Genomic DNA, 26649 nt, shown 5'->3' on the forward strand with positions numbered 1-26649 from the left:
ATACAGATATATCCATATCTAGACGATTGCCTTATCAAGGCCAGTTCTTTCGACATGGTAAAAACTCACATTCAAAAAACTCTGTCACTGATGCAAAGCCTGGGTTTCTCAGTGAACTTCGAGAAATCGCACCTAACGCCAGCAAGGAGAAAGACTTTCTTGGGAGCGACACTGGACACCAAGCTCGCCCAAGTATTTATCTCAAAGGAGAGACAGGAAAAGATACGACGGTTGGCTGCGGCACTGTTGTTAAAAAGGTGCGTTTCAGTGAGCATGTTCAAGTCCTTCATAGGAATGATTTCTTCCTGTATTCTTCTCACTCCCAATTGTCGTCTTCGGATGAGGCCCTTGCAAGAGGAGCTCAGTTGCCAGTGGATACAGGTGTCGGGGTCCTTCGAGGATATCATACAAATAACACCACGAATGCGAGAAGCGATTCAATGGTGGAGTCAAGGTTGCAACATACAAGTGGGATGCTCTTTCCTCACGGAAGTGCCCAGGTTCATAGTGACGACAGACGCTTCAATGACAGGCTGGGGTGCACACCTCCAAGGCTTGACGGTCAGCGGGAAATGGAACACAATCCAAATGAGATGGCAAATAAACAGGCTAGAATTGCACACCATCTTTCTAGCCCTGAAGTCCTTTCAGGTGACCCTAGAATGCACCACAGTCTTGATTCGGACAGACAACACCACCTGCATGCATTATCTAAACAAGCAGGGAGGCACAAGATCAGCCCGGCTGTCGCACCAGGCACAAGAGATTTGGAGTTGGGCCCTGACTCACAATATCCATCTGTCAGCTGTCCATGTCCCGGGAATCGCGAATGTGTTAGCGGACTCTCTCAGCAGATCCACAGGCTGCACTCACGAGTGGGAACTACATCAACCATCTCTAGACCGCATCTTTCAGACATGGGGGCATCCGGATCTGGACTTGTTTGCGAAGCACCAGAACCGGAAATGCCCATACTTTGCAAGCTGGGTTCCCCACAAGGACTCGTGCGGGGATGCCCTTTCGATGAGTTGGAATCAAATATTCGCTTAAGCTTTTCCACCGATACCTCTGATCCCGAAAGTCATCAAGAAGTTGAAGAAGCAGCCATGCTGGTTGATACTGATTGCCCCACGATGGCCCCGGCAATACTGGTTCACCGAGCTGCTCCTTCTCTCGGAATGCAACCCTATCCAACTTCCTCGCATTCCGAATCTTCTCTCCACCCACAAGGGCAGAGTGTACCATCCGGACCCGAACTCGCTGAAATTGTCAGCTTGGCTCCTCAGCACATGGAATTTGCACACTTAAACATTCCACAGGATTGCCAGGAGGTACTGGCGAAGGCCAGAGCTCCATCTACGATCAAGACCTACAAACTTAAGTGGAGGCGTTTCTGTGCATGATGCCAGTCTAATGGTCTTCATCCCATTCATGCCAAACCAGAGGAAATTCTTCCCTTCTTTTTGCACTTGGCCAGATTGGGTTTGGCGCATTCTACTCTTAAGGTCTTCCTGGCTGCCATTTCTAGATTTCGTCAAGATGGATCAAATTCTTTGTTTTCCGTGCGGATCATACAGCAATTTTTCAAAGGATTGTTTTGTATGTTTCCGCCTGTGCGGAAACCTCCACCTACATGGCATTTGAATGTCGTACTTACTCAGCTCATGCGTCACCCTTTCGAGCCGATCCATAAGGTGGACCTGAAATTTTTAACATGGAAAGTGTCATTGTTACTAGCTTTAACAGCTGCTAGAAGGGTTAGCGATATTCAGGCATTTACATCTAGATCGCCTTTCATCCAATTCACCACGGACTCGGTAGTACTTCGTACTAATCCAACGTACATGCCAAAAGTGCCTTTGGATTTTCATCTGAATGAGCCGGTTGTCCTCAAGACATTCTTTCCAACCCCACAGTCGCCGGCTGAACGAGCACTGCATTCGTTGGATATTAGAAGATGTCTCAAGTTTTACCTATCAAGAACCTCTGCCATCCGCAAGACAGACCAACTGTTCGTGGCTTATGGCCGGCAGCGCCAGGGCTGTGCAGTTTCAAAACAGACCATTGCTAGATGGGTCTCCTCTACAATTGGACTTTGTCATCCGCAGGCCGGTAGACCCTTACAGGCCTTGCCAAGAGCACATTCTACAAGGGCGGTTAGCTCTTCCACTGCCCTTTTTGCTGGTGTGCCTCTTCGACAGATCTACAGAGCTGCTACATGGTCTAGCAGACACACCTTTACTAGGCACTACTGTCTAGATTCAGCAGACGACGCAGATGCTTCGGTTGGAAGAGCAGTGCTGCGCAATCTTTTCAAATAAGGTGAGCCTCTGTTTCCACCTCCTCCTCCTCTATGCTCTTTAGACGTTATTCAGATGTTGATGATTATTGTTATACATGTATACTGTATTTATATATATATATATATATATATTCACAGAAAAAACCATAGGTTATAGTGGATATATAGTTAGGAATTTGCATTTACAAAACCTTGAAAATTCAATGAAAAAACCATTGGTTTTAGGCCATATATAGTTAGGGATTTGCATTTACAAAACCTTATTTTACTCGCATAAAACCATTGAAATTCCATATATAGTTATAAGCGCTAACTATATATCGCGCACCCGCAATCCACTGCTGATGATGTCACATATTACATCATTCATGACATGGTTAGTGACATCACTGATGACATCACTGATGACATCTCAAATGACATCACTGATGACAACATGCAGTGACTGTATGTTTCTGTAAAGTTAAAATATCTCTTACATATTGAAGAATGAGTGGATATATAAGTGTCTGGATGAAGGATTTAGTAGGTGCATGACTGACTGTATGAGTGAGTGATTAAATGTGTCTCACTGAGTGCATGGGTTAGTGACTAAACTGTCTTAATTTGTGCATCATGATGTCTGTTGTTCTGTAAACTGTTGCATGTGTTGATAAGTAGCTATATGAGTAACTATATGGGTTATTGATTGGTTGCCCAAGTATTTGTATGGGATACTGAGTGTGTGTGTAGGTGGCTGGGAGGTGTATGACTCTGTGCATAGATGTGTGAGCAGTTGATTCACTAGATGTATGGTTTCAAAAGTGCATGTGGAAACAGCTGTATGGGCGGTTGACTGTGTGCATGAGTGCATTGGTGAGTGAATGGATATCTCAGTGCTACATGTCAAAGTAAGTACATATGTAAAACACAGTACATGTGAGAGTTGACATATATAAATAACTGTGCATAAGAGCCAGTGAATGTGTGAGTGGCTGTATGGATCATTGTGAACTTGTATCAGGGATTGTATAATAGAGTAAATATGTGTTAGTATATGTTTGAATAAGTACATTTTGTATAACTGTATAGTTGAGGAAATGGAGGTGTGATTGATTCTTTGCATGACTGACTAGGTGTGTGAGTAACTCCATGGATGAGTGACAGTCTGTGAGTGTCTGTTTACACTGATTGTATCTAAGGTTATATTAGAGTCTGAAGAGGTTCATCGTATTATCACATGAATGATATCATCAGTGATGTTATCAGTCATGTCAAATGAGATGTTTTCAGTGATGTCATCAGTGATGTCATTTGAGATGTCATCAGTGATGTCATCAGTGATGTCACTAACCATGTCATGAATGATGTAATATGTGACATCATCAGCAGTGGATTGCGGGTGCGCGATATATAGTTAGCGCTTATAACTATATATGGAATTTCAATGGTTTTATGCGAGTAAAATAAGGTTTTGTAAATGCAAATCCCTAACTATATATGGCCTAAAACCAATGGTTTTTTCATTGAATTTTCAAGGTTTTGTAAATGCAAATTCCTAACTATATATCCACTATAACCTATGGTTTTTTCTGTGAATTTCATTGGTTTTTTAATAGCAAATATGAAAAGCTTTAAAATGTCAAGTACGTGATAGATAAAAACATTTTCGTATTTATGCACGCTGATGTGCTTTGAACGCTGCACCCCCCCCCTCCCCTCTTTTGTCTTAGTAGTACTCTCTCTTTGCAGATAGTGAACGGTAGTTAACGCAAGCCTTTGCCCCCGTTGTAATCCGTCGTGCCTGCTTGTCTCTCCATTTGATTGATTGTTGTCCAAGCATTTACTGTTTTAGAATTGGTTCTCTTTGGAACATTCTCTATTTACAAACAAGCACAAAGTCGCAATACTCTGTTTAGTCTTTGCAGATAGTGAAAAATCGTGTAAAAAAAATAAAAGTAATCGAGCAAAATCAGTAGGCCACTAATTGGATCTCTTTTTGACCTCGCAAAAATAGAAATATTAGGAACAACCCTTCATGACAAATACGAAAATAGTGAGATGAACTGAGCTCCACACCATGAGGGCTGCAAGACAGCTCGGCTCCATCACCCATCCCGCACAAAATAACGACAAACCCTATGTAAATATTAAAAATATAGACAACACACCAGCAAAGAAACAGGGTAAAACATTTTATTAAAAAACTATTTACATAACGTTGGTTTATAAGATGATGTCAGTAGTGGACCGACGTGTGAATAGATCAAAAGCAGCACAAGGCTCCAAGATCCGGATGGCAAGCTCCTGGATGTTGGGTGCCATAGTTTAGAGTTCTGAATTTGAGCCTTTTTCAATGCCTGTGCTTTGTTGAATCAAAATGGCGGCTTGACACAAAGCTGACTCAAGCGTTGCTACTGATGCTATGCAGACCAAAACTGGTTTTCAGTTTGTACATTTTTCTAGATTTTTCAATCCAAGTTTGGTTGACTTTGTAGAACGATGGCTTCAAATTTTCAACATACGGTGTGGTGGCGCTGACTGGGAGGGGGCGCTTCGCTCCTGCCCCCTCCCCAAGTAAGATTTTCATACGTGAAAGTACGTTAATGGTTTTGGTCCCTGAGATGCTTCGATGTCACTGCCATTCTCAAATAGCATAAGTTCTGGATGTTGGGTGCCATAGTTAAGAGTTCTGAGCAGTGCTTGTAACACTGTCTGAAGCTTATTTCCACCTCCTGCAGCTTCACTATTCTCAAAGTAAGTGAGTGTCGTTTGTGGACCTGACTGCATTAGAAAACAATGTGATATGTTAGCTTCCTAAACAGCTTGACGGAGGCCCCTGAGGGGCGGTGTGATGGCCATGGACTCGGAGAAGACGCTTGGCTCCGACACCCTCCCCAAGTCTTATAGCACTGGTGTAGCCTGAGATCGCCCCCGACATAGGCGGCCGGCTCCCGGGGTCCGGCGGAACTTTTTGCCTTTTGATGACTCTTCAATTCTGGACCTTGTCCCACAATCCGTTTGACCTGAAGACAAGCTGTAGTGGGGCGCCCCTTTACCGTTTTAGTTGCCATTCCGCCCGCTTTTGCTACACTGTGCCTCTTCCGCCATTCAGCTGTTTACCGCCCGCTCTTGCGACTACAGCGTCTCGCTCATCACGTAGTTGAGTTGCTCCCGCTCTTGCGGTGCAGCGATAGGCGGCTGCCACAGGACTCTCAAAATGGCGGCCGGCTCTTCGGTTTTGGGCCTGGTCCACTAAAATGGCCCTGGGACACCTTGGAACTCGGACGCTTCCCTGATAGGGCTTGGGTCCCATTCTCGAAAAGCGTCCCCTCAGCCGTGAAGATTCTACAAAAGTCTTGGGGGCCTCCGACTCCCGCAGGCTTCTGGTGGGGAGCGGCTGCCATGATTGCTCGTGGAATGGCCACGACGGAGCTACGAGATGGTAGTGGTCTCATGCTGACGCCAGCTTTAGTCTGAAACATCCAGAAATACTGTAGACTACCAATTCGATCAATTCCGGTAGCGCCCCAACATGACCCGGAAGAGAAGAACTTGCCCTCCCCTCTTTGACTGATGGTTCTTGTTGCCTGTCCCCTCTGTTGTCATTTAACAGAACTTTTTGGACTGCTGAAAGGGGTTGTGTTCTGAACGCTGGTTGGTGGAGACATTTTGACTATATTCTTGACCTACGCTGTCGCGTAATGCGTTATATGACACGCCGCGTTAGCGCACCCGGAAGTGATCCGAGGCGCGGCGCGCAGCGCGTAACGTAAGCATAACAGGTCATGTGACTTGTTAATATTTTACTTTTGTTAATTTAATGATGAAAAGCTTGGTCATATGACCTAAAAATTACGCTTTTTATTGTTTTCGAACAATATTTTTTTTTCAAACATATGTTATAATATTCCAGGCTAATGTACTTTCCCGGAAAATTTACAACTGTCTTGCAAGTAAAATATATTCCTTTTTCGAGAAAAAGGGCGTTTCTTCCTTCCATGACGGAGCCATTGAGTAAAAGAGATTCGGCCTGCTGTCTTAGTCGCCGATACGCCTGATTATCAGATTCTTATTGATCACTTTATGTTGCAGACATGAAAAACACAACTGCCCTTGACCATTTATCTTTACTGCGTTCCTACATATTATACCTTTTATCCGTCATGTAATTGGACTGCTTTATTTCACTTGCCTTTTACTGATTCGAAAACAGTGACTAAAAGTAAAAACTTTACCAATGTAAATACTACTACCGTGTTTTGTTTTAAAAACCTTTATTGTGAAAATGTCAGTATACAAATACGGGCCTATAACCACGTGGGCCGGCCACGGAGCAAACTGAAATCGTATATGATGAGGAGACATTTACACTGTAGAGGAACGTAACGAGCGGGCCATTAGGTTGCAAGAACTAAGGTGTCTAACAGTTGCGGAATCGGTGGACATACATTTTGTAATTAAAATAGGACAGGGCCACTTACAATAACATTTTCTAGATATACATTTGCGGGCAAGGAGTTACGAGTCCCATTTATACCGGCGCCATTTTGGGCGAGGCCGGGCAGGTCCAAGATATAGTCAAAATGTCTCCACCAACCATCGGCCAGACCAGAACCCCTTTCGGCCCTTTATGCTACAAGATGGTGTCTTCCATTCAGAAAATATTGTTGGCAGCATTTTGAAAGGAAACAGAAACAGCCGTTCTCCTAGTGAGTTTCACATTGTTACATTTAGGAAGAATGTTGAAGAGTAGTATGTGGAAAATCTGAAGCCATTTTTCTACAAACTCTCAATCAGACTTGGATGGAAAAAAAAAACCTGAAGAATGTACAAACTGAAAACCAATTTTTGTCTGTATAGCATCAACAGTAACGCTTGAGTCAGCTTTGTGTCAAGCCGCCATTTTCATTCAATCAATAGCGTCCCCCTACACACATTCAGGGACCTGGTCGTGTCTTCAGATGAAACGGATTGTAGGAAAAGAAGCAGAAAGGAAAAGGAAAAAAGTTCCGCTGGACACCACCTTGGGCAATAGTGAAGCTGCAAAAGCTGCAAATAAGCTTCAGACAGTCTTCAACTTACTCTGATTCTTATAATAAACTTCAGATAGTCTTACAAGCACTGCTCAGAACTCTCAACTGAGGCACTCAACATCCAGGACTTGCCATTCGGATCTTGGCGCCTTGTGCTGGTTCCGACCTATTCACACATCGGTCCACTACTGACATCACCTCATAAGCCAACGGGGCACCCCACGCCGACTTTCGGCGCAGCATTGTAGGATGGCCACACCAGTGCGGCAACTTGCTGGACACAACATCGGGGCCATCCAGATCTCGGCGCGTTCGACTCACTGTACCGCAACAGTGACCGCAACTCAGCTGGACACGCCGTCTTTCGGCGCAGCATTGTAGGATGGCCACACCAGTGCGGCAATTTGCTGGACACCACCTCGGTGCCATCCGGATCTCGGCGCGTTCGAGTCACTGTACCGCAACAGTGACCGCAATTCAGCTGGACACGCCGTCTTTCGGCGCAGCATTGTAGGATGGCCACACCAGTGCAGCAATTTGCTGGACACCACCTCGGTGCCATCCGGATCTCGGCGCGTTCGAGTCACTGTACCGCAACAGTGACCGCAACTCAGCTGGACACGCCGTCTTTCGGCGCAGCATTGTAGGATGGCCACACCAGTGCGGCAATTTGCTGGACACCACCTCGGTACCATCCGGATCTCGGCCCGTTGTGCTGCCTTCGGCCTATTCGCACATCGGTCCGCTACTGACGCCGCCTCATGTGCCAACGGATTTTCTACGCTTTTTGTAGCCCTATGCCGCATAACAGGTCATGTGACTTGTTTATAAAACTTTTCATTGGTTCATTTTACTTTTGGTTTCCTAAAGATGGAAGGCTTGGTCATATGACCTAAAAATAACACTTTTCATTGGTTTAGAACATTTTTTTTTCCCAAACGATGAAAGCCCCACCTTGTTTCTGGATCATTCAGACTGAAGCTGGCGTCAGCATGAGAGCACCACCATCTCGTGGCTCCGTCGTGGTCATTCCGCGAGCAATCATGGCAGCCGCTCCCCACCGGAAGCCTGCGGGAGTCGGGGGCCCCCAAGACTTTTGTAGAATCTTCACGGCTGAGGGGACGCTTTTCGAGAATGGAGCCCAAGCCCTAGCAGGCAAGCGTCCGAGTTCCAAGGTGTCCCAGGGCCATTTCAGTGGACCAGGCCCAAAACCGAGGAGCCGTCCGCCATTTTAAGAGCCATGTGGCAGCCGCCTATCGCTGCACTGCAAGAGTGGAAGCAACTCAACAACATGGTGAGCGAGACGCTGTAGCCGCAAGAGCGGGCGCAACTCAGCTGGATGGCCGCCACCTGGGGAGGCCCGTTCACGCCGCCTCCCCCACCCCCGGGCCGCCGCACGCCAATTTTCGGAGCAGCATTGTAGGATACCAAAACCAGTGCAGCAGTTTACTGGACATCACCTGGGTGCCTGTCGTACATGTTGTGTCAGCCATGTGACACTGGACACAGTCCCATCAACATCTCAACGCGTTCTGCTGCCTTGGGACTATTCGCACAACAGACCGCTACTGACGAGGCCTCCCCCCGCACCACCCGGGACGCCCCACGCTGTTTTTCTGTGCTGCATTGTAGGATCCCAAAACCAGTGCGGCACCCAGGCGACATCACCTGGGTGCCGTCCAGAACTCTGCACGTTGTGCTGCCTTGGGACTATTCGCACAAAAGACAGCTTCTAACCATTGTTGCTTGTTGTGTTGAAAAATGTTTAAATGTTTTTAGTTTTTGTTCCGTTCGTTATAGTTAATAGTTAATAAAGTTTTATAATCTTACTTTGTTGGAGTGTTATCTATTTTTTAAAAAACGGGTGAATGGGGCCTTGAATCGGGTTATTGTCATGTGTGGGCTTTGGAAGTGTGCTGCTGCAGGATCGGACATTTCAAACTCAAATGCACGTTCTTTTTCTTACCTTTCCGAAGCATGGAGCGCAATAGCAGGCAGAGAAAGGGTGATGCACGTGTTGAACACTACCTGACCTGGCAAGTTGCTGGCAGTGCCCCCCCGCCCGCTCCTGAAAGAGGGCACACACACACCGCCGCCCCGAGTACTTCACAAATCTTTAAAAGACCATGCGCTTGTTCATGAGGCTTAAATGGTTTATCACCTCTTCTAGAACCCCTGCATCGACCCTCTGACGTTTCCTGGAAAAATTACCATGTAACACAATACCAAGCCCTGTCAGCTGAAACCCCCAAGGAATCGTGGGGCATATTATCAAGGGGGTTTATCTCCGCTTTTTTGGCTTTAAAAGCCATGAAAGCGGAGATAAAATTATCTCCCTATTACCAAGCTGTCGCTAACACCAGTTAGTGACAGCTAAAAGGAGATAGCGACCATCTTGGGCCCCGCTTTGCATGTCAGTGATACTTATCACTAATGACATGCAAAGTGGCGTGCCAAGATGTTAGCGACTGGAAACAGTCCCTAACATCGCTATCTTCTATTACCAACTTTTGGAGATATTCGCGCTAAGCGCGAATATCTCCAAAATCTAACACCTGCCCTGAGCAGTTCTTAGCCATGTTATCCAATGGGAGGTGGATAACATGGCTAAGAGCATTTGCTCGATAATACATGAATATCGCTGACTTTTCTGCGATAATAGCAAGGTTTATCTGCGATAAAAATCGCCGATGTGCGGCGATAATTTTTGTCTCTAAACAAGTTAGAGACAAAAATTATCGCTAGTTGTTCGTAATATACCCCCGGGTTTTTGCTTGCAGAAATCGGGAGGCGGGAGACTAGCACTGAAATCAGTAGTCACACGCCTGAATCGGGAGGGTTGGCATGTCTGAATTCTCTACAGCTGGGGCCATAAACTACATCCGCAGGGCTAGGTGATAGCCTAGGTCCGGCCTGGACAATCGGACACAGAGGAAGAGAAGTGTCAGAGGGTGCGGTAGTGAATAGGGTGAAAGGGAGGTGTCGAGCGGGCACAGGGTGTGATTCTCAGAGAAGAGCAGCGCAGATGGGGGAAGTATATGGCCCATGCATGAGAGAGAGAGCGGGGGTGACCATTGCGTGGGGGAGATGCGTGCGAGGGTGGGGAGCCATGCTGAGAATCGGCGGCGTGCAGAGAGTGGCCCTGGTCAAGGCATCTAAAATGGCTGCCGTGCAGGACAAAATTGTGGCATTGGACAAAACGCAAGATGGCGCAGACAATGTTTATCAATAAGGATTCATTTATAACAAAATATTTACTCGCAGTGACAAAATGGTGGTCAACACTTCCTGATTTCCATCGAATCGAACGTTAACAAACGTCACGCAGCAAAAAAAAAAAAAAAAAAAAAAAAGCTCACGCACAGAGCAGTTTTTAACCATGTTATCCAATGGAAGGTGGATAACACGGCTAAGAGCATTTGCTGGATAATGCATGAATATCGCTGACTTTTCAACGATATTCATGCATTGTGGCCGATGTGCGGCGATAATTTTTGTCTCTAAACAATTAAAACGAAGCACAAAATGGCGAATTCCCGTTTCGCTACCAGTTTGCGGCCCAGTTTGCGGCCCGTGAAGCGCTTCTACCGTGAAAAATCATTTTTTTTTTCTTTTCCCCACGGGACCCTTTAATAACCCCAACAACATTCCTAGGGGGTCAAGAGGGGGATACCTTGCCCCCTTTCATTAAATTCCCCTTTCGTTTTTCACCTCTTCTTCTCTCTCGATCCTACCGAGAGACAAGATGGCGGCCGAACCGGACTGTCACGCAGCAAAAAAAAAAAAAGCTCACGCACAGCCGCTGGAAGAGATGTATCAACATATATCAGCCTCCTCAGCCACCCTCAGGAAACATAGGGGATTAGGATACGTCTCCCGCACCCCCTTATACCTAGTAATTTAATTAACGAAGCACAAAATGGCGAATTCCCGTTTCGCTACCAGTTTGCGGCCCAGTTCGCGGCCCGTGAAGCGCTTCTACCGTGAAAAATCATTTTTTTTTACTTTTCCCCACGGGACCCTTTAATAACCCCAACAACATTCCTAGGGGGTCAAGAGGGGGATACCTTGCCCCCTTTCATTAAATTCCCCTTTCGTTTTTCACCTCTTCTTCTCTCTCGATCCTACCGAGAGACAAGATGGCGGCCGCTCCGGACTGTTTAGAATGTTGACAGACACCGGAGAGCCAATCAGCTTTCTGCGCGCAAAGTTCCGAAACGCGAAAAGTAAGCGGACCGGATCGCTGCCCGGAGCGCTGTTACAGATATATATCTTGATTTAAACGTTAATTTCTCAAAATCCACTGAAGCACATATATTGAGACCTAGCAAAGGCACATCGGGCTAACAGTCCCTACAATTTTGCCAAGTTTCGTGCAAATCCATTCAGCCGTTCGAGCTAAAAGTGAGTCCAACCGCCCTATGGAAAACTCAATGTAAAAAACGCGTTTTGGGACCCCCCTTTTTTCTCAGCCCCCCCTTGACGAAACCCCACCAAATTTTCAGGGGCTGCTCAGAAACAAAATGTGCCATTTTCCTGAAAATTTCAGCCGATTCCGTCCACAAACGCCAAAGTTATTAGACATAGAATTTTCAGAAATCCCATAGGGAATTAATCCTAACTATATATACGTACTGGCGATAGCCAGTAGGTAATATATATATATATATATATATATATATATATATATATATATATATATATATATATATATATATATATTTGATACTCTGACGTCTACGAGCGTTATGCTAGGAGTACTGCTTACTATTCTGATTCAGGCATGTGAATCTATGAAAGACACCCCTAATACTGGAGAAGAACAATAGTTACTTACCTGTAAACAGGTGGTTCTCCAGTATTGGTGTCTTTCATAGATTCACATGCATTTTGGGGTTTCACTCCTGTGCGAGAAAATCTGAGAGCCTGAGCCTCTGGGGAGAACATTCTGGTGGGTGCTGTCGCCTGATTGGCTGCAGTTTGGACTAATACATAATGACTAGGATAGTCATGATTGTGCAGGTTTTTTCTACTGTAGCTGGTGCTACTTTACTTCCTGGTTTGGTACTTCTGATATTTGCTATATGTATTATGGCATATTATTGCTTTTTTATGTACCGTGGGACTCCCACTACGACGACGGGGAATGATTCAGGCATGTGAATCTATGAAAGACACCAATACTGGAGAACCACCTGTTTACAGGTAAGTAACTATTGTTCTTCTCCCAGAAAACCCTCAAGATCAATGTCATCGGGGGAGTGGGAGGTGTACAACTGCTTATAGTGTGCTTGGAGTGCGGCCAAAATATGATCATTGTCCCTACAGGCCTCTCCCGAGTCATCCACTAGTTCTAATATGGTGTTGGTCCCCCGTGCATCCTGCACCGCCACTGACAACACTCTACCCGGCCTATCTCCCTCATTATATTGGCGAACTTTCCAATATTTGTCCCTGAAATGCACCTCCTGTTGCGCCTCTGCGTCATATTCTGAAAGTTTGGTTCGAAACTGCTGTTGCAATAGTCTCGTACTTTCTCCCAGCATCTGTTGCTCCCCTTCCAATTTCCGCATTGTGCGCTGTATGTCCCGTAATACACCAAAGCTCTTAGCTATGCACCAACCTCGGACCGTAACCTTAAAGGTCTCCACACTGTCCACAGCATCCTTATTGCGTGGAAAAAATTCCTCTATGTCTGTCTTCAGTTCTTCACGAAATACAGGGTCTAACAGGGCACTGGGCTGTAGCCGCCAAGGACGCCCGGGGCTAACATATCCTGGTACAGCCAGTGTAATCAACACCGGGCAGTGATCTGACTGGGTCCTGGCTAAATGTCTTGCAGCTATTATTTAGGGAGCCAGTTCTTTAGACATAAGGCAGTAGTCTATTCTTGCCCACGTTCCTGTGTAGGAGGTAAAATGTGTCCCCTCTCAAAGTCCAGGGTGTGAATGTCTCCAGCCATCTACAAGTCCTCCATCCTCCACAATACCTCTCAGTGTATCCCTTGCCCTTGATTGATATAATGTCTGTCCATCTGCCCTATCCAATCCAGGAGCCATGGCTACATTGAAGTCCCCCCCGCCCCCATATGACATGGCGCGATCCAATATCTGATATTACTCCCCATAGCATTGTAAAAATTTGGGTGTGTCCACATTGGGAGCATAGCAATTAGCGAAGGTAATAGTGTCTCCACCAAATCTCCCGCATAACACAACATATCTCTCCGCTTTATCTATCCGCTGGCCCAGCAGTGTGAAGGGAACAGTGCGATGAATAAGAATGGCAGTGCCTCTGGCATATGACGAGTAGTTTGAGAACGCTCTGATCCCAGCCCACCTGCTAGCAAAAGTAGGGGTAACCTGAGGGGGGACATGTGTTTCCTGCAGCATCACCACATTTATGTTATGCCTATCAAGATAAGATAATATTTGTCTGCATTTACGAGCATCCTTTAGACCACGCACATTCCATGACAATATAGTACATGCATTTGAGTCTATGTCACCAATTGGAGATGATTAGCATGTATCCAACAAGTGCCCATAACAGCTGCAGTTATTCCATCCCACCTCATCGGCCCGATCTGCCACCTGCTCTCTTTCATGCCGTCCTTTTGTATACCATTGTGTACATATCATTGGCCGCTGTGTAGTCACCCAGCACTTCTCACCTGAAGGCCATGCGAGTAGTCCCAAAGCACACCTGTGCACTCTCAACAGTAGGGGCATTTCCCATCAATGATACAGCCCAACATCAAACAGGCGCCAAACAGAACCATCGGGGTACACCCTATGGGGGTCATCTGGGGAACACACGTAGCCACCCCCTACACCTTGCCCTTCTCTCTGTACGGCCTCTTGGGGGCATAGTCTAAGGGAAGGGGGTGGTGCCTGGAATACGTTACCACCAGCAGTCCAGTACCCGTCCACAGTATCCGCAACCAGCAGAGGTGTTTTCACACGGTAGAGGCATCTCCGTAGATGTCTTGGTGAACTCCATTAGGACATAACACCCCCATAGTCAATACAAACTCCGGGTTAAATGTCTTAGTTCATCTATTGCTCATCCTCCTGTCCCTAATCATCTTCATCTCTACGTCCCGGCCCTGTCCGTCGGAGAGCTTTCAAAAAATCATCCACCTGCTGCGGATTCGTGAAAAAAATGTTGTTTTGCTTGATGGGTCACTCTCAGTTTTGCAGGGTACAGGAGCGCATAGTCAATCTGTAGTGCCCGGAGCTTTTCTTGACATCGAGGAACTTACGTCTCTGCTCCTGTACAATGGTTGTAAAGTCCGGATAGATGGAAAACTGGACCCCATCGCATGACAGTTTTTGGTTGGGACGCGCTGCCCGCAACGCCGTATCCCGGTCTCGGTAATTTAGGAGCTGTGCGATGATGGGTCTCGGCGGAGCTCCGGGTTTAGGCCGCGGTCCAAGCGAGCGGTGCGCCCGCTCAACTATAAATTGTTTGGAGAACGCCTCAGGCCCAGCCGCAGCGAGGAGAATCTTTTCCACATACTCTTCCATACGCCCTGTATTCGTGGATTCCGGCTCGCCCGTGACGCGAATGTTGTTGCGTCTACTGCGAGCCTCCAACTCCTCAATTTTTGCTGCAATGACTCTAAGGATATTATCCATTCTCGAGAGTTGAGTGGTGTGTGAGGCTGTGGCGTCATCGTTAACCGAGATTCGTCTTTCAGTCTTGGTGATTCGCTCTTCATGTACATCTATTTTTTGTACAATGGCTTCCATCCTGGACGACATGCGGTCCACTTTATCCACTATCGTGGCAAACCCTTGTCTCATTTCCTGCATCATCTGTTGCATATCCGGCGTTGGTGAGCTAGAACCCGCACCAGTTGTAGATGGGCTTTGCGAACCCGCTGTGTCCGGTGTGTTTCGCAACCCATTTTTTGTTGTTGTGGATTCAAATGTCAGCTTCGGCTGTCTATTGTCCTGTTTCCCCATCGTGAGTCTTCTGTAGGGTTTTGAAGCAGCTAGCAAGGGCCGTTTCCCACGTTCTTCTTTGGACAGATCAGAGCCTATATTCATTAGCACAGCGCAGCGTGCCCGGACAATTCCGCTATTAATGGCGCCTTCAGGAACAACTCTTGCGAAAGTAGTAGCACAACACACCACCGTAAGGTGAGGGCATGTAGGAAGCTACTTGTCTTGTCACTGGTGTTCTTTGCCGTTGAAGTTCAGCTGCCTCGGTATCTTTTGCCCGCCCAGCGTCGTGGAACAGGCCCGTGTACGTGTCCCAGGCCCCGCGGTGATTATGCGCTATCCGTCCGCCATGCAGGCCGGGGGGTCCGCCGCTCGTCTCGAGCCTTGGAGCGATAGTAACAGTCGTAGATCACCCCGGTGCCGCGCTGCACTCAGTCAGTCTTCCTACACCTCCGTCTCCTGATAGCCAGCACGTCCAACCGCAATGCCTATGCTCCCTTCAGCAAACCTGTTATCTCACCGCCATCCGGGCCGCCACAATGGTTCGGGTAGTGTCCACTATTGTTCCGGTGTGGCATTCACTTCGGTTCCGCCACAGCAGCGCAGGGCGGGCCTTCTCCGGCGGTCTATCTCTTGAGGCCTATCCGCCTCGTGCGGCGCGCGGCGTAAAGTAGTCTCTTGCGCCCGCAGTTCGATCCACCAGGCTTCAGTGCAGATCTCGGTCTGTCACTCCGCCGCATATAACCCCGGCCTGCAAGGTCCGATCGCCCTAAAATTTTCACCGGATCTGCAGTTCGATATCCTCGACACCCTGGCAGGGATTGAGACGGGTTCGGTGCTGGTAAGTCAGGAAAGGATCTTCTGACCAGGCTGCAGGAGCCTCACTACAGTGCGGCCATACTGCGTGTGCGCCCCTTAAGCCCTGAGTTAATTGACTGAGGTGTTGTAGAATTAAGTTCAGCAATCTACTATAGTTAATAAAAGGTGTCATGGGGTAGCCAGCGTTTCCACAAGGAAAGAATCCACCCCAGATTTTCAGACAGACGGCAGCAATGTCGTTCCACTTCAGGAGTGACAAGTAAAGCTGCATATAAATGCCACCCATGCTTACTGACGTCAGTTCCTTTCTTTCTGTGCCTGTAGAGCAAACTCTGAATTTCCCCTTGGCTTTTAGACCGCAAATCTTCTTTACAGCTTATTCTGTGTGTAGGGGATAATGTCACCCCTGAAAACAAAAGAGTTTAAACTGTATAGGGACTGTCACAAATAGTTGTCTGTGGCAGACGCTCACAAAGTATGCTTATGCTGCCAGGGGGCGGAGCACAACTCCAGGGACTGCGATAACTGCTTAGATGAACCTGGTAGCCATATGGGACCATGAGGCTAAACTTTACGTTGCCAAACACAAGAAGACTCCAAGCCGTGACCAGTCAAAGTCGAACATAAGGTAGCGTTCCCATAGTCATTCACGTGTCAAATCATTGTTGCGGTCAAAGTCTTAGGATAGGTCCAAGAAAAAGCATAAGATGTTGCAGCAGGATTCAGGCCCTTCCTGCCACTCTCAAACTACAGAGTGGGCACAAGGACACCAACATAACTCCAAGTCTCACTCTCAATCTCATTCTGAGCCAATTCCAAGTCTGGTCCTTAAACACCCTGAATTCCTGGGTCCATTGGCGACATTGAAACAAGTAGAGGTCTTCATATAGGCCATGCTGTGCATTTCTGGCTCTTTACCAGCTCCCCCTGATGTGCCTGCGGGCCCCAAGGATCCACAGGGCCATGCAATCAGACGTCTACAGGCCTGTCTAGCCATGGCACTGTCTGTGGCTCTTGAACCCGTATTGTGTCCAACACTGACTTCAGTGTTGGCTTTGGTTGTGGCGCCATTCCCTGCCCCAGTCCCCTTCCCATCAATGCAGATGCCGGAGGAGAATGTACAGCCCATCTGGCCATCCAACTCTAAGCAGAATCCATCACTACCTTGACGGAGATCTCGTCCACCTCTGACTAGCCTCTAGCCAACCCTTCAGATTCCGATACCTAGCCCTAACTACATGGTAGGACCTTAACGTTATACAATCTTCAGGCAATTACAATCACATTGAGGGAGATGACTGTGTTCCCAAATATGATGAGAAAACTGCTATGAAGAACTTCAATATGCCAGTGGACTGGATACTACTCCAGATATTGGCCTTGTATCTCCACTTGGTCCTGCCATGGCAGAAAGCTCCTTCTTCGCAGTTATGTGAGGGGTGACAATAGTGCTAGACTTACAGCTCCTCACTATGAAAGTGAAGACTAGTGTGTTAACTGAGGTCCTTCAACCAAGATAGGCTTCTCATGGGCCCCTGCTGCCTTTTGATAAAGCCCTTACAAGTACTCTTTTGGGCATATGGAAAAAACTATGTTCCCGTCCACTTGTTACCAGGCGGGTCGCTCATTGCCATTGCACGAGACTTAGCCTTTCTTATTCAACCCCGACACCACAGCACTTAGTGGTAAAGGAATCGACAAGAAAAATATATCCCAGTGCCTTTCCCTCTACTCTGCCTGATCATGAGTGTAAATAAATAGAAATATTTGGAAAATAAATCAACTTTATGAGTCTTGTTCTGAGGTCAGTGAATTCCAGCTTCCTTCTTGGCTGCTACTCTCATGTTGGTGGGGATACAGTGGTATTAGTTTGCCAGCTATTAAGGTGTTCCTTACCCAGGCCATTCAATACTGTCATGATGCTGCAAAGTTTGTCATGCATTTTGGCTTGGACTGCTTAAGTTGAGCGATTGCCACCAGTGTGGTCTTCAGCGCCACACCTGGATGAGGTTTACAAGTTTCTCTGGCAATGTCCAGGCATCCTTAATGGACATGCCGTTTGACATCTCTCGCCTTTTTGATGAGAAAGTAGACTTAGTCTTGTAAGAGTTTAAGGAAAGCAGTGCCACAGCACGTTCCTTGGACGTTTCTACATGCACAACTCAATTCCACTAGCAATTTAGCCCTTTCAGTGGCTACAGTCGGGGTTTTCCATTTTGCCAAAGCCAGACCCCTCCACCCGCACAGTAGGCTTTTCAACCCTTTCATGACTGGGGCTGCGGTTCTCAGTGACCACATGAACAACATGCAGCTCAGTCCTCTGCCTCTCATGCAGCTGCAAAAATGCATTGATGGTTCCCTGCTTTTACACCACTTTGCCAGATGCAGGATCTGATATTTGCTCCAAGGGTGGCAGGCCATCACTTCAGAAAACTGGATTCTCCAGATTGTCAAGTGGGGATACACCCTTCCATTTCTTTCCGCCCTGCTGCACCTTCTAACACAGGTGTTTCCTACCAGTCAATCGCGAGCTACCAGTTAGCTCCCAAACACTTTCAAAGGAGCTTGCAGCCTTGAATTCCTTTTTAAATAAGCACAGGGTCACATTTTTCTTTTAACATTAAAGGAAGGCTGTGTTTGCTTTACATTATTATCATCAGGCTGCAGATAGCAGGGTCTGATAATGAGCAATGCTCAGTCAGTCAGATTTATGGACCAGTCTGGGTCACAGAGGTGAAGAAATGAAGTATTTAACTCTTAAATAAAAGTCCTTGTTGACTCAATATTGGAGGGTGAGAACAAAATGCTGCTTATGAATGCTTGTAAATGGGAGACAATTAAAATGAAAAGTTACCTTAATGATTAACTCTTCATTTAAATGTTCTCCCATTTCAAAGTGTCACAATTACAAGCAGCAGGCCTTTTGCTCCCAGTGGCCATTAGACACTGTGACATATTTAGAAGTAAAACATTTTTTTTATTTTTTTCAAATGGGAGAATTTTAAAGTGAAGAAAACTTTTTCTATGAAACAGTAAGCATTAATGTCGTTCTCCACTTTCAATTAAGCCAAATAAGTCTTAATGTTTTGTGAGTTTGCAAAAACAACAGGTGATGGACCGAATGAGGATCAATGTCACACATTCAACCCAGTCAAAAGATCTGGGTCCTAATCCATCGTTTTTTTGCACTCCACACCACCCTGGGTTAGACAATGGCGATATGCAAATCAGCTCTGACCCTGTGCCCCATGGGAACAGTCCAGTCCGAACTACAAAAGCCATGTCCTTCCCAGAACGGAATCAAGCATCCGAGGACCGGACCGGTTTCGAGGTAACACCTCTCATCAGCCCGGCTAGCTTGACTCCAGTGGTGTGGAGTGCCTGGGACCCACGTCTGGGCATCCCCAGTACACTTATAGCGAATGTTAATGTTTTGTGAAGCATATTTATTCACTTAAAACCCCGCCTACTTAAATGTATTTTTCTGTTATAAATATGGCACAGTGTCGACAGGCCACTGGGAGCAAGATGCTAGGTGTCTGTAAATGAGAAACAATTTTAAGGATGATTTTTACGGAATCCATGCAAAGTTAATTCTTCAGTTGAATTTTCTTGATATTGTGCCATATTTATAAGTGAAAAATACAGCCATCAGTTAAAGCTGGAGAAATTAAAAGTGCAGAAAAATGTTCCATATTCTGAACATTTTTGCAGAACATTTTTCTGCACTTTAAATTTCTCCCATTTCTGTTATACATTTAACTGTGCCACATGTGGCGAAAGGTATGTCCTGTGCCACAAGTACATATGATACAGTCTCTACGTCACCTACACACATATATCTCATTCATACGCACACATTTTCATACATCCACAAAGTCCACACTATCACTGAGACACCTGGCAGCTCTGTCGTAGTCAAAGGACTTTTTGTTCAAACCATAGCATCTGGATCTATGGATTTTAGGCCTTAAATTCAATTAAGCTGGGTGTGAGGGTGTCTGGTAGCAATGTGCGAGTTGCTTAGCCTTCAGTAGTTCACTATGATTTTCACTGATCAGAAGTAGCTCTCACTACAGAAAAGGTTGGAGACCCTGTTCTAACACCATCAGGGCAGCTGACAGAGGGCCACCTGTCCTTCTTGCAGCAGGAACTGCAGGCTCTTTTAGCCAAAGGGGCCATAGAGAGGGTTCCAGTGTAGGCAGTAGGAACTGAGTGTTACTCCTGCTATTTCCTTTTGCAGAAGAAGGAGAGAGACCTTCATCCTATTTTAGATCTTCGTCCTCTCAATGTTCTGCCTGCTTTAGACCCCAGAGATTGGAAGGTGCTGTTACATCTGCTGGATGTTTATTTTTATACCCCCCTACAGGAGGGCCACAGGTGTTCCCTGCAGTTCAAAGTGGGCAAGAACCATTTTCAGTTTGCATGGCTCCCTTTTGGCCTCACCAGTGCACCTCAGGTGTTCTCAAACGTGATGGAAGTAGTCTGAACACCCATTTAGAGATCTGGCACACTAGAATTCCACTGACTTGACATCTGGCTGTTGAAGGCGGGATCGCCCCAGGCAGTCGTCAACCCGCTCCTGACGGTAGCAAACCTGTTAATATTGTTGGGGTTCACTCTAAACATGGCAAAATCATATCTGACTCCTTTGCAAACACTCCCTTTCATCTGAGCTATTCTGGATATGGTACAGTTTTGTGCCTTTCTCCCAAATTCCAGGACATTCAGGCTGTGATGCAGATGATTCGCTCTCAGTCATGTATCTCAGTGTGGATAAGTCTGACGTTCCTGGAGTTGTTGTTGTCCTGCATCCTGCTGGTCAAACATACCAGGTGTTACATGCAGTCTCCGCATTGAGTGCTCAAGGAGGACACAGCACCAGGAGAATATGGTGCATTTTATCCAGATTTCAGAGGAGACTGCGAAAGATCTGCAGTGGTGACTACTGGTCACATTGGGTCAGATGCAGGCTCTTATCTTTACCCCACCCAGAGCTGATGGTGGTCATGGATGCATCACTGCTGGTTGGGGAGACCATCTGGGAGAGGTGAATGTCAGAAGCCTCTAGTCTGCTGCGATGACTCGCTTCCACATTAAATTGTTGGAATCCGGGGCGATTTGCTAGCGCTGAATGCAGAGAAAGGCTTGTTGTGGTGCTCATGGACAACACTATTACCATGTGGTATTGCAACAAGTACTGTGAGGTGAGGTCTTGGGCCATGTGACATAAAGCCCTGCGTCTCTGGAAGGGGCTGAACTAACAGGGAATTTCTCTGCTTGTAAACCACTTGACAGGATCTTTAAACACCAGGGCAAACAAACAACGGTACAGATGTGTTTCGGAATACAAATGGAAATTGCTCTCTGAGGTGGCGCACTGCGTCATTTAGCAGTGGGGAAAATCCTGGCTCGATCTTTTCGTCACTACCAAGAAGCACAATGTCAGCACGTTTGCGCATTGGAGATTCCAAAGGAGCTCTAGCTAACAGACACCTCCGTCGGGACTACTTCATGCCTTCCAGTTAGTGACTCTCCTATCCCGACTTCTGATGAAGATTAGGAAAGACCAGTTTCAAGTCCCCTTATTGGGCCAGGAGAGTGTGCCACCTGGAACTCCTGGGCATGAGCATATGTCAGTTGATCAAGCTGCCATTTAGTGAAGGATCTTCTGTTGCAGCAACAAAGCAGGTAAGGCACGTCCGGGCCTGCTCAATTTCAATTCCATGCTTGAAGAGTGAGCAGCAGCAACTGACCTCCATCAACCTTCCACAGAGGTCATTTAAGTTATCTTGGCAGTGAGGTGTCCTTCCACAAAATCAGTGTAAGTCAGTTGTTGGACAAATTTCTAGATTGGTGCATGACTCATCAAATTGTCCTCTCACAAGCAAAGTTGCCTGAAGCTGTGTTGTTTGTTCTGTCCCTAGCCTAGCAAGTACTTGCTCTGAGCACTGTTCAGGGCTACTCATCCACTCTTTCAGCTTTTTCATTGTGCTGGGTCAGACTTCATTATTTAAATCACCTGTTGTGATGAGATCTTTGAATAGTTTGCAATATTTGTTTATACCGAAACCCTTTGTGATGACCCAGTGGAACTTGAACTTAGTCCTCACTTTTCTGATGTGCACCCCTTTTGAGCTACTGCACAGTGGACCTTTGAGACTGCTAAGGTTGAGGACCGTCTTTATCATCATCATAACATCGCCTAGAAGTGTGAGCGAGCTACAGGTACTTTCTGTCAACTCAATTTATAAAATATTTGTAAGTTGGTGTTTAGGAATGAAGCTCCTGTTCTAATGAAAGTGGTCACTCCATTTCATATTGAGGAGGTTATCACTCTTCTGGAATCCTTTGCTCCACCTCATCCCACTAAGGAAAAGAGAGACTCCATTATTTGGGCACTAAGATTTTATATTGATTGCATTAAAGAGCATCAAGTGGACAGTCGGCTCTGGTAGGAGTATCTCATAGAGACTACTAGCCACAGATTCCTTCACGTAGAATTATCCCTAGGCGTGAGACTGTATCCGGAAACTTTTTGCCACAGCAGCTCTGCACGCCAGGGGCAGGGCGACACCACGCGACTCCGCCCAGGCGTCGTCCGCGTACATGACGTCACCGAGGTCACATAAGCCCCACCCCAGCACACCTACGTCCGTTTTTTCCTTTTCCGCGTGCAACGTGGATCAGGTCTTTTTGGGCTTCAAGACTTGCACGTCGTGTGGGCGTCTTATTTCAGCGACGGACCCTTACCTCATTTGTATGTGGTGTTTAGGGGAAGATCACAGCACCACTGATTGTGAGGCGTGCCAACAGTTGAAGCCAAAATCGGGACGGGAGCGCCGGATGAAACTACTCTTAGCGCGTCTCTCAAGGTCTGCTTCATCCCCTCGATCAGCCTCGGCAGACGGCTTCAGAAACGGCTGTTGTCCTCGCCCTTCTCCGATGTCGCGAGAGCGTCGCTCCCCAATGGGTAAGTGTCGCAGTTTGTCCTCTTGGGCTGGTATTCGGCCTGCCGGGGTGTGGGATCTCTGCGGGTGATGCAGCCCGCGTGTCGTCCTCCTATCCAACATTTCCCGGTGAGGGGCGTCGAGAGTCCAGATGGAGACATACATGGCGGCTTTGCAGGCCTTGCTTGCGTCTCCTCCTCCTTCCCCTCCTGGGGCGTCAGCGGATCCCTTGCCTTGCGCTGGGCCCTCCGCAGCGCCAGCGGCGGCTCAGGCGCCGACTGGTTCGGATCCAGGCTTGGAGGATGTGGTACTGTTGGGGTACGGCTCCTCAGGGGTCCCTCTTTCGGACCACGGTGCCTCTGCCTCGCCTCAAACTCCCGCAGGAGTCCCTGTGGTGTGGCGGGAGGTCGCTGGGGCTCGGGTCGCATCCCTGAGACCCGCTCGACCCTCTGGGCTGGCGGAGGCCTTGTCCACGGCTGAGCTGACGCTGCCACGGCGCCCGCACCTGCTGGTTCTGGCGGCGGCACAGGGGTCGGTGGGCCCTCCTCATCCCGCTCTGGGTCGAGGACCCCTCGTCCCCCTCCGGGCCCCTCTCGTCTCTCCCCGCAGGCGGCTGCCTCGTCAGGTTGAATTGTCCCTGGCGCCGCCGCATGGTGCGCCGGCCACCTCCGTAACATCCTGGATTGAGGCTGGTGGAGGACTTTGTGTCACTCCCTCTTGCTTCTCCACAAAGGCGGGTGCCCCGGCGGAGGTCGAGTCGGCATCTTTCCGGCACCGCCCCTTGGCCACTTCGGCTCCGGCTCCAGCTCCAGCTTCACTTCCGGGCCCTGGCACAGTGTGACTTGGAGGAGTCCTATCCGGCGTCTCCCTTGGCGACGGATGGTGTAGGCGTCCTGCCTCAGGTGGCGGACTCTACGCCTCCACACAGAGGTCGTGCCGCGGATTCGTCTTTGGACGATTTCTCTTCTCCGGAGGTTGGGTGCCTACTGGTGTTATCCTCCCCGGAGACAGGCCCCCGCTTGGTGTCTTTTTCGCCGGTGTCCTCGAAGGGCAGCTCCCCACCATTTCCGAGGGCGGGGTGTTCACCGGAGGAGCGGCAGGTTCCCCATTCTTCGGTTCCTTCTGACTTCCAGGTCTGGCCTTTGCCCGCCCCACTTGGCTTCGGGGACAGCCGCCTTAGTTTGCAGCCGTCGCCCACGGATAAGTTGCTTTCTCCACCCCGGGTCAATTCGGAGGCGGGTGCGGCCTTCACTCATGCAGTGTCCACGGCCTTGGGTATCCTGCGCATGGGTGACCCGGCTGCTCATTTCCCAGCGGATCATCTCTTGGAGGTTCTCCACCAGTGCTCTGGTGAGAGGGAGCTGTTGCTCTCCTTTGAGGGTTCGCTTCTTTTCTCCCTGATATGGGCTTGGAGGAACCCACCTCAGTGGATCCTGTTGTCACGATTGCCAGCTCCGCTGTTGTGTCCAAGATGGCCGCCCAGTACTGCGCATGCGCGAGGAAGTCAGGCAGCCGTAAAAGCCTGACTTCCCATTGACTAAGCGCTTCGCGTTTTAGTGTCCGTGTCTACCGCGTCACTTCCGCTTCGCCGTGCCACCCCTTTCTCTGTTTCGGGAATCCCCCGTTCCTCGTTTCCTGGTTTGTTGTTCCTGTGGGGGTCTATTCGTGCCCCGTTAACGTCCCTGGCTGCTCTCGAGCTCCCTCCTAAGTTGCGGAGCCTTGCTCGCACTGAGCGGCTTTTCTTTACACCGCTTCTGATTTTGCCCCTTTAATCCCCGTCCTCAAGACTCGCTATACACAGAGTGTTCCTGCGGGCTGGCTGGGCTGTCCTCTCTCGGTTCCGTTTGCCGGCTGGACTCTCTGTTCAGCCGGACTTGGGCTGAGGCGGTTCCGTTGACCCGCTTAAGGCATCTTGGGAGTTGTAATCCCCGCATATGATTACTTCCCTTTCCCTCGTTGTGTTGCCTACGCATTTATTATTTTGGCATCTTTGGATCCATGGGATAGTTGGCTCTCTGGCAATCGTTGTAGCTGTAGCATCTCAGAAGAACAGGTACAGGCGCATAGCGCTAAAGTTTCTACATTCCAAGGTATATCGATATATCGTAAGGATAACAGCTTTTATACAATTACAGCTTTTACCCACTGCTTGAGGTTACCATTGTGCAAGCTACTGGACAGATATTCCGAATACACTTGCCCCTGATGGTTTCTTAGGATAAGCTCTAGGAATTCCTGGTGATAGACCACCTCTTTATTAAGCTGTTACTGATAGTTCTTTGCTTTCACAGGCAAGACTAGTTGCATAATCAGACGTAACAAGAACTACAACTGACAAAGGTACATCCACACACTGGGAGAACACGAGTATCCTCCTAGGTAGGAATTAATATACCGGTGTATGTTTTGATTCTTGTTCTTATGCTTGAATGCTGTTATGCTATAATATTCATTTATTTTAGGGACTGTATTCTGCCAGCCTGACAACGTCCTTTCCCGTCCAAGGAGCGTTCCCCCTCCTTTCCTTGTTTTGTTCCCTCCTTTCCCTCCAAATCACCCTTGTGCTCTAGGGTTTGATAGACACAGGAGGTGTAGGGGGAAGGGCTTGGGCTTGTCATCGGTTCCGGGCACTCCTGCAGAAACATCGCCTGGATCCTTACAGAGGTGCCCCAACACCTTTTGCAGCGGCACCTTCCGGCACAGCGTGACCCGGCATGTCTTTCCCTCCACCCCTCTGCCTCAAGTCCAAGTTTGCGGACTGCTTTTCCTTCCTTGCCGCCACTGTTGACTCCGCCATCCTGGGAGGCCCGCTGGCTGGACTCTTGGGGGCGCAACATGTTCGCCTCGACCAGCGCTGCCCTGCGAGCCCTTAACACCTTATGTGTGTTGGCTAGGGCCTCCTCGGCTGAGTCCTTGGGGTCCGCAGTTTCCCAGGAGACTGTTCAGGTGGACTTACGCATCATACGTTGGATGGCCAGGAGCCAGCAGCGCTTTTTCTCTGATCTGCTCTGGACATCTCGGAGGTGCTGGGCCGGGCCATGGCTTCCTCAGTCACCCTCCATCGCCATGCTTGGCTTCGGGATGGCGTGTTCCCTGAAAACATTTGGGAGCGGCTGATTGATCTTCCCTTTGATGGCAGCCTGTTGTTCAATGCCCCGGTGGACTCTGCCATCCAAAGGTTCCCGGCAGGGCTTCGTCCTCCTCCGCCTCCTCTGCCTCATCCTCCTCCTCCTCCTTCCCCTCCTCAGTGACTGCTGAGTTGAGCTGGTTCTGGACCTTCTTTTGGGCCGGTTGCCCTTGCTGTGGAGTGTGTTTTCTTGCCATTTGAGTCCTCCTTGCTGGGACTATGGCGGTGTTGGCTGCTGGATGGCCCTTTGTGACTAAGTGTTTTGCCGGTGTTATCTGCACAGAATTGGCCCTGAGATTAGGCCTTCTGTTTTTCTCTTGGGCTCCTGACAAGCCTTCCACAGGGTTTTTTTTCCCTGTGGCTCTTTCGTTTTTCCTCTACTGCGGAAGTTCTTCCAAAGAGGGTTTCCATGTCTTGGGACTTAACGTATCCCATGTGGGGTAGTGGTAGCTGTTATATAGCTTGCACTCTGCTAGGGGGTTCTGGT

General features: G+C 48.1%; 1 protein-coding gene across 9 annotated transcripts in view; it reads left to right on the forward strand.

Moving 5' to 3' along the window:
* The window catches only part of DOCK9 (dedicator of cytokinesis 9), a 1255128-nt gene that overhangs the window by 1151888 nt on the left and 76591 nt on the right, over positions 1-26649 (forward strand). The window lies entirely within an intron of this gene.

The sequence above is a fragment of the Lissotriton vulgaris genome, assembly GCF_964263255.1.
Source record: "Lissotriton vulgaris chromosome 8 unlocalized genomic scaffold, aLisVul1.2 SUPER_8_unloc_1, whole genome shotgun sequence".
In the NCBI taxonomy this organism is placed as follows: domain Eukaryota; kingdom Metazoa; phylum Chordata; class Amphibia; order Caudata; family Salamandridae; genus Lissotriton; species Lissotriton vulgaris.